The sequence below is a fragment of the Pezoporus occidentalis genome, unplaced genomic scaffold (assembly GCF_034315485.1).
Source record: "Pezoporus occidentalis ecotype Australia unplaced genomic scaffold, CSIRO_AGI_Poc_V1 ctg213, whole genome shotgun sequence".
Lineage (NCBI taxonomy): Eukaryota > Metazoa > Chordata > Aves > Psittaciformes > Psittacidae > Pezoporus > Pezoporus occidentalis.
The window spans coordinates 1,666,964-1,681,413 of NW_026913997.1; the positions used below are offsets into that span (position 1 = coordinate 1,666,964).

A 14,450-nucleotide genomic window follows, 5' to 3' on the forward strand; every position below is an offset into this window, starting at 1 on the left:
AAGTTTTCTACAGTTCCTTGAACGCCCCTGTTCTTTCAGGTCAGAGCTCCACATTCGGCTGTAATGAAAACCTGACACACAAATGCCACTTCTGCTTCTCTCCCCACAGTCAATGTATGGAGAGTCAGCAGAGGCTACTCCCATATGCAGTTCTTAGCTGAGATATACTTATTTGCACACTTTCAGACCATGGCCAGTCTTCTAACTGTGCAAGGAAAACATCCTTGCATTGATTTCACTGAAAATGATTATCTTGTGCTGGCAGCTATTGGTCACGCAGACCCAGAGAGGCAAGGGGCTGTTCTCCCACTGCATGCATGAAGAGAGTGAGAACAGCTCTCTTCAAAAGAGGATCTAGGATGAGGAGGAACCACAGAAGTGGAAAACTCGGGGTGGTCTGGATTCAATTTTGTTCTGTTTCATTGTAAATTTACTTTTATGGTTACAGGATCAAGTCATCTATGGCAGTAAGTCATGGGGCATGAACTTAAAGGGATACAATACTACAGACAGTAGAGAAACAAGCCAATTTACAGGAACTGCCCTACAGTACTTGAACTGCATGCACAGAGGGAAGATGGAGCAGACAGAAAGCCTACGGAACTGCATGGCCCTTTTCACCACTTGCTACAGGCCAGGCTGTAATCATGGGATGGCAAAGGAAAAAACATTACCTCCAGTCACAGAAATTTATTTATTTATTATATACCATTTGGTAGCCCCCAGATAAACTGGGAAATACTGGGGCAAATCTCAGCCTAAAGCAGCTCTCCAAATGTGCTAAGGCTCATAATACTGCCAGACAGTTCACCTCTAATCTCTGTTCTTCAGCATGAAATATAACCATTTCCAGTAGATAACAACTATGAAAAGTAACTGAGCATATTTATGAAAGGCCAGACACTAATCACTGCATTCCTGGACCACGCACTTCTTTAAGGGAAAAAGAGAAGAAAGTCACTTTCCAGTTCTCCTTCCATACACTCAAACGTCTTTGACATCATCTACTATCAGTACCTTCAGTATCTACAATAGTCATATATCCCTTCGGAGGGGTCACCCTGATATAGATACAGTCACACCAGTAACAAATGCTGCGGGACTTAAATCCTCTTTGTCTTGAATTTGCAGAGACCAGATTTACCTTAAAATATATTTTAGATACACGATTCTCACTTAGTGACCTTTCGGGCATGGATCAGCTACCAATCTGACATTCTATCTGGAGGCCAGCAGCAGAAGCTACAAGCAACAATATCCAGCTGATGTGTTTCAGTTCTTGGCTTTAAAACACACCCTGAAGTAATGTGTAAGTAGGTTATGGCATCACATTGATGCTTCTCCCTCCCTCATCACTGCTTGCTTCTGGGTTAAACATGCAAGTTCAAGCAGCCAAATTTTAACACACGGTGTTAAAAAAAACTAAAATCTTAGTGAAAAAAACTCTCTTGGTGCTTTCCTGAAAAGACAGTGCGAGGCTGAGCCTGCTCCTCAGGAATCAGCGACAAAACGTCTATTCCTAGCAAAGGTTAAAAAATAAAGGCTCTTTGTTCGTAAATCATTTAACTAGTGTAAATGAAATTTAACCTCCATAAGCAACACATGTCCCCTCCTGCTGAACTTAAGCCCATCACAGCACTTCTGATGGGGCTATTAATATCCTAACAAAAGAGCCACATACCTGGCCAGCTGCCGAGGCTGTGATACGGGTTCTGTAAACTACAACTTGGCAAGATAGAAAAAGTAGGTGAATACAAACTGATGAGAGGGATTCCACAGCAATTTTTATCCTCCTGCTGGATGCTTTCCCTGTCATACAACAGTCTTTCCACCTTTTGAGCACAGAATTTGCACCTATCCTCCACATTTGTTATTTACTGTCCCATTACATACATGATCTCAAATGCTAGAACTGATGCTGTACATGACATCACTTCATGGATGGCACGAAGGACCCACAGGACTCTTGTCCATGATGATTCTCCCGCCCCTTCCTGCGGCTCGTGCTTGCAGAGACCCTGCTACAGAAAAAGCTTTTGCAAAAACATCTCTGAACTCAGTGAACCAGAGTAACTGATGATAAGCTGCTATGAGTATCTTAAAAACAGAGAGCAAAGGGCAGGTTACCACATCTGCCATTGCTAACCCAATCTGCTGCCTCTCTATAGCACCTGGAATTTTAGTACCAATGCTATTTTAACAAAAAACAAAAGTAACCTAACTTATTTCCAAGTAAGTCTCACTCCAAGGAAGTTCCATCTGCTTTGCCCTCTCTTTCACATTGGAGAGTTAAGCTATAATGTCTCCAGTAGATTTATCGCCTCAAACTTCCCTGTTTCCTGGTATTAGCTGAAAATAAATTAACATACTTCCAGTACATTGGAATCTGAAGTAAAAAGCATCTGCAGCCAAAAGCCAACGTACTCCTTTCACACTGAAATACACCACATCTTATTCCTAGATGCATATATTACACCTCCAGCTCACTACAGGGCCCTTACAGAAGAGCAATGCAAGTTAGTCACTGTTCATTGTCATTTCAGTTGAAGAACTCAGAGCAATATTCAGAGAGCAGGAGACCAAGCATCCATTATGAAGTCTTGCATGCAGTGCTACAGCAATGCAAGGCAACCTTACTCATAAATCCAGACTCTGCTCAGCTCTTTCCCTAATGCCCAATCAGCCAGAGCTACTATCATGCTCCCTCTCCCATGCTTAGGCACAAAAAAGGCTCGGGTCCCTTCTGCACTGAGCTTCCGTGCATTTGCCCTCTCAGCTTTAGAGAGATGATGCAGTGAATGATGCTCATGGTAGATGACATACAGCACTGATTTTCACACATGGAGAAAATGAGGGGTAATCTGAGGGCTAAAAAGGAAACAGTTTGTTTCCCTAAAGGATGAACACAATACTGGAATGCATACAAGACATTCACAATGATCACGAATTATACAAAAGACTTTTTCTCCTTGATGTTAATTCACTTAACTGACTTACAAGCAGCTCTTTCATGCTTCTCACAGAGCTTCGACCCCATAGAGATAGCATCTGCATAAAATGTTAGGGGAGCATAAACCAAGATCTACATTAAGGCATTTATAAGGACATTCATAAGCATCAAGAATTCCTTCTTGATGGAAGAGAAGAGGAAAAAACTGTCCCCACTACTCCCCAGAAGAACAGAATGGTTAGTAATAACTGGTACTTTGTATAACATACATTACAAATCAGGGATTGAATTTAAACTCTGCTGTTGCTTTCATGGAACACAGTTGCATTTTTTGCTGAGACTCTTCTAAGGGGCAAAGAAATTGAGAAGAAATTAAGTATGTGTCAGAGACCTATCTCCAAATGCACATTTTTAACTCCCTGTCCATTTCAAGCTATAGTTTAATTTCACCAGGGAGCAATCCATCCGTAATAAATGAAGGAAAGAGAATCAGCCATTTCATTCAAGAAGTGAAAACTCTGGACACTCTGCTGCATACAACATTACATTTTTACACCACCCCCACCCCCCCACCCCCCCCCCCCCAAAAAAAAAACAAACATCTTGAAGCCAGTTAAAAGTATTATTAAAATGCAGACACTCAGCTCCCTGGAAAACATTTTCAGTTGTAAAATTTCTAAGTAAAAGTTGTAAATTTCCAATGACCAACTAGAAGGACAAGAGAGAGTAAATATCAAGATATCAAGAAGTCCTGCACTGTTTCTTTTGTTCATTTGCAAATGATACTTTGTGCAGTGCATGCTTTAAAGCAAGTAATAAAGGTGATACGATCAACACTGAACTTCTACACGTTGTCTACTTCCCATAACCACCACAGAGTTGGTACTTAAAGCAAAAAAGAAAAGGATACAGAAAGCTGAGGAGGATGTTAAACTATTTCAGCCACCTACCTCTCCAGCCATTAAACAGGGAGCAATGCTTGCGCGTCCTAATAAGTACAAGATAAAGATCAACCAATAAGAAGAGGCACAGTAAAATTTGTGTCTTTTTAGATTAAAATCTGTTTCCATCAGCACAAGTTTTAAGCCCTGTCTAGGTGTTATTTAATTTAATCTAATTTGAACAATTTCCAAACATCAGCTTGATTAATTTCAACAGCATGGTGTTACGGAAAGATTTACTGTACAGGGGTTGTCTAGCAGGGAATTAATAAAGAAGCCAGTTCTTAGCCCTGAGTAACATGAGGTTTTCCCACATTTCTAGTGGGAATACTTCACAGCACAAGCATGTTTTCTTCTGGGAGTGAAACCCACCAAAATTATTAAAAACCGAGATCAAATGGTGGTGTCAAACCCAAAGGAAATCATTCTACAGTGGAGAGATTTTTATCAAATGAAGAAAGTGGAAAATAAAGTTTTTGTTGTTGCTGTTGTGCTTTGGGTTTTTAGGTTTTGTTGGTGGTTGTTGTGGTTTTTTTTTTTTAAACAGAACACAAGACACACATGCAGAGAAATCTCCCTCACAGACAATGCACATTTCTATGGATAGGAGCTCAAAAAGAAGGATATTTCTTTGAAAATTTATAAACTGCTGAAAGCCCTTTATTATTCTATGCAGAAAACATTTCCCCCAGCAGAAACTGTAATGTGGGTTATTCTCTAAGCTTGTCTTTCCAACAAGGCGTGGGGTTGAGGGAGAAAGAAATAAATCTAGGTAACAGCAAGAACAGAATCTACAAAGGTTTATTCCCAATCACACCTTTAAACATCGAATTACAGCAATTTCAGCTGGACTTCTAAGATGAGACTCTTACCCTGCAACTGAGACTGGGAAGCTCAATTAGCAAACCACAGGTTGTCCAGAAATTATCTAGATAAAGATTCCACACATTTAAAAATAAAGCATGCTTCCACAACTGGCAATAACCACAGGAAGCAATCAAACTACAAACATTTCCTAAACCAAATCTGCTTCTGCTTTTTTCTTTAGGCAAGAGCCCTTTGCACAGCAAAGGCAGCAAAGGGAAAGCAGCCCAGCTATTTATTTCTCTTTGCACTGCAAAGGAGCTGACCTTACATATACCAATTTGGTATTAACTCTCTTTCTCACTCTCTTAAACAAATTTGGAAAATGAACCTGAACTGAGAAAGCTATTTTAAAAGGCAGAAATCTGCATCCATGTGGCAGAGGAGAGGTTTACTGGTTCTCCTCCTCACATCGTGCAGCTGTAATTGTAAAGGCAGAAGACAATTCAGTTTGACATCTTTCAGTTATCTGAAAATACCTGAATTTCTGCACCAAAGATAGCCATCCTACATCCTAGAGCAATGTAAATCTGTAATTTCTATTCTGAAAAACTTAACACCACCACCCAGAAACAAAATAGAAAACCAGGTGAAGCTTCAAAGCTTCAGTGTACCACTTCTTCAATACAGCGTAAACTGCAAATCCCGACGCGATCCAGAATGAAAACCTAGTGCGTATGCTAATAAACAAGAGGTTTCTATTTAAGACTCAACTAGCTGAAAAAAACCTAGACTCACAGGATCATTGCGGTTGGAAAAGTCCTTTAAGATCACAGATAATGAGAGAAGATAAATTCATAATGAGGAAAGATCAACTGCATTCCAAAATTTGCCTGGGGTTTTTTCCTAAGACGAAGGACACCAAATAGTATTTGAAAAAACAGGTTTTTGCTCTTATCTCAACACCACTTTGATTTAAACCAAAGTGCAGCTGTAACTGGTGACGAGTGAGATCTTCTCCCAAAAACCCTGAAGAGCCCAGCTGAGGGATGCAGATACAGGATATGCAATGCCATGCTGAACAGGCACAACCATGCCATTTCCACAGTGCCACGCAGACTATTCCCACTCAAGAGAGATCAGGCTTGAAGCAGATCCCAGGTTCAATCCATACCACTGCAATTCAGTGATGAGGTGGAAGAGACAGAGCTCACATATTCCAGCAAAGGGCTAGTCATGTCCATTAAGGCTCACTTTCAAGCTACTCCATAAATTATAAATATAATTAAATCGGACAGAATATAAGCTGTCGGCACTTAACTTATTTACAATAAATGCTTGGTTTGGGTAAATGGGCTGTGTTTCAGCCTTTTATATATTGAGCATCAGCTTACAACAGTCTCATTATGAGGCTGAGAATTCTTTCCCTGTAAATCTTTTTTAATGGGGACTGCAGGAATGACTTTGCAGTTGTTTGTCACTAACCACTCGGAACCACGTGAAGAAAGCTGCGTGTGCACACTGACAGGGGCCAGAGGGAAATCTCTATGTCAAATACATGACACTGTATCAGGATCTTTGCAACCACACAATCCTATGCAAAACAAAAGCATCAAGGACCTCATTACGGCAAAAGGTTTTGTTTAAAAACAAGGACCTTACTTCCTGCTAATCCTCTGCTCTCCCGTGTGCTCGATACAAAACGTGAGATATCTCATTTTGCATATAACCAGTAATGCGATGCTCTTAAACTCCCACTCTTCATGGGTTTATAAGCCCGTTGCAAATAATTTGTTCCAGGATGTAATTTGGTAAAGAAGAGCTCGGTCCACAGATGATTTTAATACAATGATTGCCAAAGAAACAAAATCAGCTTAAATAACATTACATTGTAGAATTTTCTTCTTAGGAGGGCCAGAGGAAGTAAAACTAAGGACAATATCTTTCTCCTCCTCCTCAGTTATTTTTTCTGGCTTTGCATATTCAATAAATCTGCAGGCAGGAAATGCATTTCTACATATTATATTTTAGCCAATGGTGAATACAAACCACAAGATATTATTTACATCCTTCTTCAGCTTCCAGTCCTTTCTGTGGCTTCAGTCTCCAAACCATCACAACTATCCCAGATCTCAGGAAATCTTATAAAGAAGTCACTAACATCTCTGCAGATGTCCCCTGCTTCTGACAGCTTAACTAGCCAAGGAATCCTTCTCCTAGCTGAAATAACAGCTTTACTGTTTAACACAAAATATTCCAGGCCACTATTCCACCACAGAAACATATTATGAAACTCATAACTTGATTTGATAATACTTGAGTTTCTCAAGAAAAACAGTATAAAAGAAAAGCCACATTCAGAGCATGTGCTGAGACAAATGAGAAATGGGAAACTGAGAGGGGATACGGAGTATTTACCTCTAGCACAGCCTCTCCGGCTGTGTGCCTGGGACAGAAGTGTTACTACTCATGGGAGATAAGGCCTTTTGTTAGTCAAAGTGGATCAGCTGCTTCTGGTAACTACCCTCCTTTGCTAAACTAGTTGCACTAACTCAATCCAAACTTCGAATCTGAACCCAATGCTGAGGCACTTTGTGTCACCCGGTGAACCCAGGGACAGCCACACACATGGTAGCCAACAGGGAGAAGCAATTAAACAGGAGAATAAACCGCTTTCAGCTCTCCACCTAAATGAGTGAGAAGCGAGAGCAATGGTAACCTCAAAATAGGGCTCTAAGGAAGCCTGAGTCAGAAGGCAGCACAAACAGCTGTCTGCTGCTCTAGCAGAAAGCTCAGGCTCCCCTGCCAGCCCCCCCAGACTTGCAGCATTGCCCCTGGCGATACAAGCACCATGCCCTCAGCCAGAACCATGTGTGGGCTTCCCAATTCACAGAACCCAATCATGGAATCATGAAGGTTGGACAGGACACGCAAGATCACTGAGCCCAAGCATTCATGGCAAAACGCAATGGTGAAGACATGATGGCTACATTTTTCCTAAGCAAAACATCTCAGTTGTTTCAACTTGTTTCCCAGTTAAAAAAGAAGACAAAAAACCCCACAGCAGTACTTTACATTATGAACTAATGGAAAATACACTAATTTCACTCAAAACCAGTGAGGGAAACACTTTTAAATTAAACTGGTGGGTTTTTAAAAAATCATCTTAAGACATTAATTTCCTATAAGTTTTAGGCTTTGGTTTCTGTAACTTAAAAACAAGTTTAGGGTTCGGGAGGGGTTTTTAGGTTGGGGGACTGCTTTGTGCTGTTCTTAACTACGTAACAAAACTTGCCTAAGGGGCTAAGACTCTCTAAGCCAAGTTCCACCCAGAATTAATTTTAATGACCAACATTTTTAAACCCTGAAAACTGGAATCACTAATAAGCCCTTAACTTTGGTGGTGCTAGCAGATCCACCATGTTATGTAATTTTTAAAGCAAAAAAAAAAAAAACCAAAACATCTTCTAGCAAAACCATTTTAATGAAGGTTCTATTAACCAGTCTCCTGGTACTGGGATAAGTCCCCTGGAATGTAACAGAAGAGCTTTTGTAGCTGGTTTGAGGTTTTATTTCTGGAGCAGAGCTGCGTACCACACTCGGGCCTGTTTTGGGATCTCCACTGGGACCCACCAGCAAGCTCTTTTCTTCTTTATGTCCATTCCTCTGTGAATCACCCCCCTGGCAAGAAAAAGAAGAAATCATATCACCCCTCCTTTATGTCACCAGATAGAGTTGATGGAGAGTCTAATGGAGCTACTTCAAGCCTAATTGCAGGCTCCAGCTGTAAGACAAGCTGAACGCAACTGTAACCATTGTAATCGTTGCTGCTTTCCCTCATGTCTTTTAAATACTGGCAGCATTAGAAAACCTCATTTCTAAGTGACAACATCAACAGATACGGCAGAACTGGTTACGGGCAAAAGTTACAAGTATGCACACAATAGTACAAGCCACATTAAACTCTGTCTCAGAATAAATGTCATCAAACTCAATGATTACTGATGGAGCTCTTCATCCTGCTACGCTTTCAGCTACTGCTATGGCAACATCATTACTAGATGGTATTCTTCTGGTGTAAGGAGACCACAGAAATCTTCATCAGATCATCAGTGGGAAAATAAATGGAGGAGTGAACCACAACCAAGAAAGAGCAGAAGCCACTGTGTGACTTGGTTCACTATAAAGCATATAACTTCTCCCTCTGTCTTCCTTTTCGCCAGTCAATATGCAGAGCATCTTCAGACAGCCTGCACGCGTGGCCTGTTACGGGACAAGAACTGGCATCTGGGGCTTGGCCTTTTCTTAGGATTTCCATCTTCCACACCCCACACCCCTGCAGAGAGAGAGCAAGTTCTGAGTGGCATTCTCTCGTGTTCTTTCTTTTTCAAGGACAGAAGATCAAAAGCTGTGAGGGAAACACTCCTCATTTTCACACAGACAAGATCACACATTTGACAACTATCCATCTGAACATCATTCTTTTAGGAATATTCACCTTTGATCAGGCAGCAGGTCACATTAGCCTAACAGCTTTTAATAACTACCACATCTTTATCAAACAAGTCAAGAGGTCAAAGAACAAAGAAAGAGTTAACAGGTACGTCCTCCTTCTCAGGTATGTACAGTACACTTACTTTGTTCAGCCACTTAACAATATTTTAGGGAGAGAGTGGGAAGGACCCACCTACAGGCTGACCTACTGTGTTTAGACCCACTTGTTGAAAAGTCAGCATTCCATGCTTTTGGGGTTCAACAGGCTGAATTGCTACATTACATACACAGAGCTACCCTAGAGAATCAGATATTTCTGCTAGTGCAAATGCATGTGCTTCCTGAGAGATGTTAGCCAAAGAAAGCAGATTACATCTGCTCTCCAAAGGCTGAACTGGCTCCCGGTTCACTTTTGGATGCCATTCCAAATGTTGATTTATAAAACTGCATGGTACACGACAAGAACCAAGGCTACCGTAGAGAGGATCAATCTCGCCCAACGTATGATATGGCAGAAAGGACACTTCTGCTTACAGCTCTAGGACTTCGGCTTCGAGGAAAATGGAGAGTCAGCTTCCCTCAGCTTTGGGCCCTCAACTACAGTCGGGTCCTTTCTCAAGGAAAAGTGCCACCCAGCATGGAGCCTTTCCCTTTATAGGATTTAATCAGTAGACCAAGATGGTGAGGCAGCTGAAGAGTCACAGAAGAGTCAGTCCCCAGGCAGTGCTGGCTTAAGAGACCGGGTACTCTTACCGGCATAGACATCCACAGATTTTGAGGCAAAAGTAATGGGAAAAAAAAAACATAAACCATAACGTAGCACACCTTGTTATTCTGAAGGAGAAAGAAGTCATTCTTACTACTTTCTACCTATCCACGGCATTCTCTGAGCTCACCTATTTGGCAAGTCAAGTTTGACACCATGATCATATCAATATAATCGGGGAGGTTCAAACCAATGACAGCAACATTATACTCATTATTACGCCAAACTCAGACACCCAGATGATGCCTAACTTGAGTGTTACTGTCAAGCAGCACCACTTCTTACTACATACTTGCTCACAGGAGCCCATACAAAGTCTACCATCCAGACTTCAAGCTTGAACAACAAACTCTGCTTAAAAAAAAATTAAAAATTCAAAACTAAAATAAAAAAGCCCACACTTCTGTTACTCTGCATTTTCTCCAAGCCTAAAAATTGGTAGAGTGTATGACAGGTCCACCTCATTTTTCTTAATGATGCTTTTATTATTCTTCCACTCAATTAAAACAGAAATGGATATTGCATCTTCTGACTGTATAATTGTTATTGTAATCTGTTTTCGATCACTGCTTGGGAAATGGGTCCAAAACAACATAAACTATCCACAGCCTCTGAATACGAGTCATTTTCTTTTACTATGATACTTAAAGAGACATCTATCATGTTGCTCTGCTAGCATGTTTGTATTATGGCAAAAAAGTTATCTGTAAGTTGGGAAGAGACATTATGAAAATCACCTTTTACTCCAAAGTATTGTATAACTCATAATTTATAACTACATTTTTTAATAACCACCCAAAATAATAACGCTGGAAACTGTGCACATCTAGTTTTAATATATAAATAATGGAAATGCATATAAACCAAAATATGCTCAAAATATGAATTTATATGACTCTCAAAAAATAGTCTGGTTATAGTTCTGAAAATGACATGCTTCATTTCCAATATATGCCTGTCAACTAAATTTATGACAAAACATTTTCTGTGAGTTTAGATTACCAGGATGGTAAATACTTCTATGTGAGCCTCCTCACTTAGCTGAAGTTTCCCTCCAAATGCAGACAAAGTCAGCAACTTACAGAAAGTGAAGTATCGGTGATACGCAAGTAAAGACAGACTAATCCGTCCGCTTCTCAGCATTACCCAAGTAGAACAGAATGCCTGAGAGAAAGTAACCTTGTGGCTGTAGGCAGTGCTACAAATCGTGGGGTTTCATACAAGAAACTCCCCTCACAACATTTCTTGCCAGATTTAGTACTTTTGAAAAGACTTGCTGTCAATAGAGTGCCTTTTCATCTCAGCGTGTGTCTTTGGGGAACAAATAAGGAGGGAGCATATTTAAGTACAAGACATTTCTACTGCACTCTGAAAATGCAGTGGGAGTACGGTTATCTCAGGAGATGCTGCAGCTTCATATAAAATATAGTCTGACAGGTTATTTTTATTAATCTCATTCTGAGCTGTTTTACCTTGCTGACATTGCTACTAACAAGGTACAGTTGTGCTCAGACTGTTTAATATTGCATGTCCATCTAATACAAGAACATCACTTAGAGCAAAATGACTGACAATTTTTACTATTAGGTAATTTTCTATTTATAAAACAAGTCATGTGCTTAAACTCTATCTAGAGCTACCTGCCTATTTTCCTCGAGTTCTTTCTGTTCCCTTCATACAGCATCTACAAATAATGACAATCTCTTTTTCCTAACATCGCTGCATGTAACATCAGCAATCATTCAGCGTTTGCCAGGAAATTTAAAATACATCTTGAGTTCAGACATGAGATCTCTGCCCAGCTTACAGTATTAGCAATGCAGGGCTCTCGCTTCATCTTTTAAAGCAATTCTGTAAATTATTTGTGCAGCCTTATACCAAGTGGAAATGCCTTCTGGAAGAAGACTTTACTAAGTCCTTAAATATTAGCAACATCAATGTTCACATCTTTAACAATCAGAGTAAGAATTATACTAAAAATAAACCAAAACAAAACAAAACAAAACCCACCAACTTCCAAACATTGCTTCTAAGGGCTCCACAATGTTAGCAGCCTTAAATTGCTAATAGACAAAAGCTGACATCTTGGTCTGCTTATAAATCTTCAGGGGACACCAGCAAAGTTAGTACAGGTATTTAGAAAGGAAAACCAACTTAAAATACTAGTTCATGTTTTTTTTCAAAGTTCTCTAAAAAGAAGGAAATAAAATTGGATATATGAAACAAAATATTCTCCCTTTAATAGTATGTGGATGAGTACAAATGAAGACAGGGACAAAGCACACACAACAGCTGCAGTACGTGCTTTGGTACAAAGCATAGGAACTAAAAAAAAAAAAGAAATTCCTAAGTACAGAACTGGGATAATATGGACAACATGACCTGCTGGCTGAGAACATAGCATGCATTAAAGCAGTCAGCACTTGCGAATGGCCACCAGAAGCCCAGCTAGATGTGCTAACAATTTCCCCCGAATTAAACGGCAAAGCGTATTTTCTGCCTTGTGTACCACTAATCAATGTAAACTCATTTGTATGGAACCCCTCAGCAGAGATGTCGCTGATGAGCGTTCTGCAACAAGTACAAAGCTTGTTGGAGGGCAATGTTTTTAGTACGTCTAAAGCCTAGAAAACATTTCTCAAAAGCCATCACATACTCAGCTGCCTTTTGTCTGCTGTGACTATTCCTTCCATCTGCATTAGTGACACATGTCACTGTGGGGACCGATGCAGCTGACCCAGGACATTTCATGCAGTAGGAACCAATTACCACAAGACAGTCTTTTCTAAGCTAGAAAGGGCATCAGTTCCTTGTCCAACACAGCAGGCTGGTTTCAAAACCACTCTGAGATTCTAAAGGAGAGCACACTTGTTCGGCACTTACAGAGTCTGAATCAGGCACAGGTTATCTTGAACAAACCGCCATCATATCAATTCAAAGGGACTTGGTAATACTTTATACCTTGAAAACCTGGGCCTTTAATCCTAACACACAGCAGTAGTTACTAATTTAACTAAATTATAAGGGACAGTAAGTAAAGGCCTAACTTATCTATGCCTTGCAATTAGGGATTCGAAATAAAAACTTCCTAAGTTTTACAGATTTTTCAGTTATTTTGAAATGTTTAAAAATAAGATTTAAAAGCAGGTTGGGGACTGCTCAATGACAAAAATAAGAATTTTTCTAAACGGGTCACACAGCTGATTGGCAAATATAAATACATGACTGCAGTAAACCTGTCTTCATTTTACAACATCATAGATGCCATACTGTATTACCATCTTCTGTGTCAATGGGAGTGACAAAAACCTTACTGGTCCAAGTACTTTATTTAAGCTCCAAATCAGCATTGTGATCTTTTTCCTCCCCATTCCACACAGACAGCTTTAAGGAAAACAGCAATGTTAGAAAGTTACTGCAAAAATAAATATTCAGACTAACATCTCCATGAAGAGTATTAAACACTTTCAAAGGTATTTTAAAGTAACTGATACCATCTGAAAGTCTGTGCTACAAACTATAAGATTTAAATATGACATAGCTGTCTGCTGAAATGACTTGATTACAATTACATTATACCATTTTTTTTCTACTTTCAAATCCAGATAATCAGCACAGTAAAATAATTTAAATATAATACAAAGACTCCCAAAAATTAACTATTTAGGAAAGGAATCTGTATACCTCACCTTTGAGTGTTTATTCGTAACAATAAAAGCTTAATATTGCTTTTCGTCCTTCGATGTCTGAATTCATCTACATTCTGAGTGAGAAACATGTCGCTATTTCATTTCCTGAAAGCACATTTCCTCACTGGCATCTTTATAGTTTTTAATACGATTTTGCCATCTTCTTCAGGCACAAAGCAATTCTGGGGAGTCACTCACAGACCCACCTTAGCAGGCGTTTTCAAACAATTGCCCTAAAAATAATTGGCAGTAAATATATTCTGTTCCATCCCAGTGAAACTAAGAAAAAACAGGACTCAATTTAAAAAGGCGGGGGGGGGGGGGAATTAACACTGACTTTTTCAAACATGCTGGTTTCTTTTTCTTTCCTTTAGTCCACAATGAGAAATAACAGCGCCCAGTTAACTAACGTGGCCATGGGTATGGGGTGGGAAGGAAGCGGGGAGATGACACACTTAGGAATTGTTGTGGGAAACAGTAAAATGTTACTACAGCTAAATCTTAAATCTTGAATTCAAAATTGTCAGTGGCTTTCTGCAGATGCAATTTAAGAGTTCCAAAATTACTCCAAACATCAAATTATGCCTAGGTCACCGAATGGGTGGATACCCTATATTCTGTTTAATGCATATGTTCAATTGGATGTATATTTTAACCAACTGTGTCTTTATTTTAATAACAGACCAAGTCCTGAAACACATAAAAAAAGACTATTTCTTTCGACCTCAGCAAAAAATACAGCTGATACACTACATGACTCTTCAGGAGCGACTGCTCTGTTTATTCTACTTACATGACATAATCCG

At 39.8% G+C, this 14,450-nt stretch overlaps 1 protein-coding gene across 4 annotated transcripts in view; it reads right to left on the reverse strand.

Moving 5' to 3' along the window:
• Positions 1–14,450, reverse strand: part of SATB2 (SATB homeobox 2) — a 140,216-nt gene that overhangs the window by 110,699 nt on the left and 15,067 nt on the right. The window lies entirely within an intron of this gene.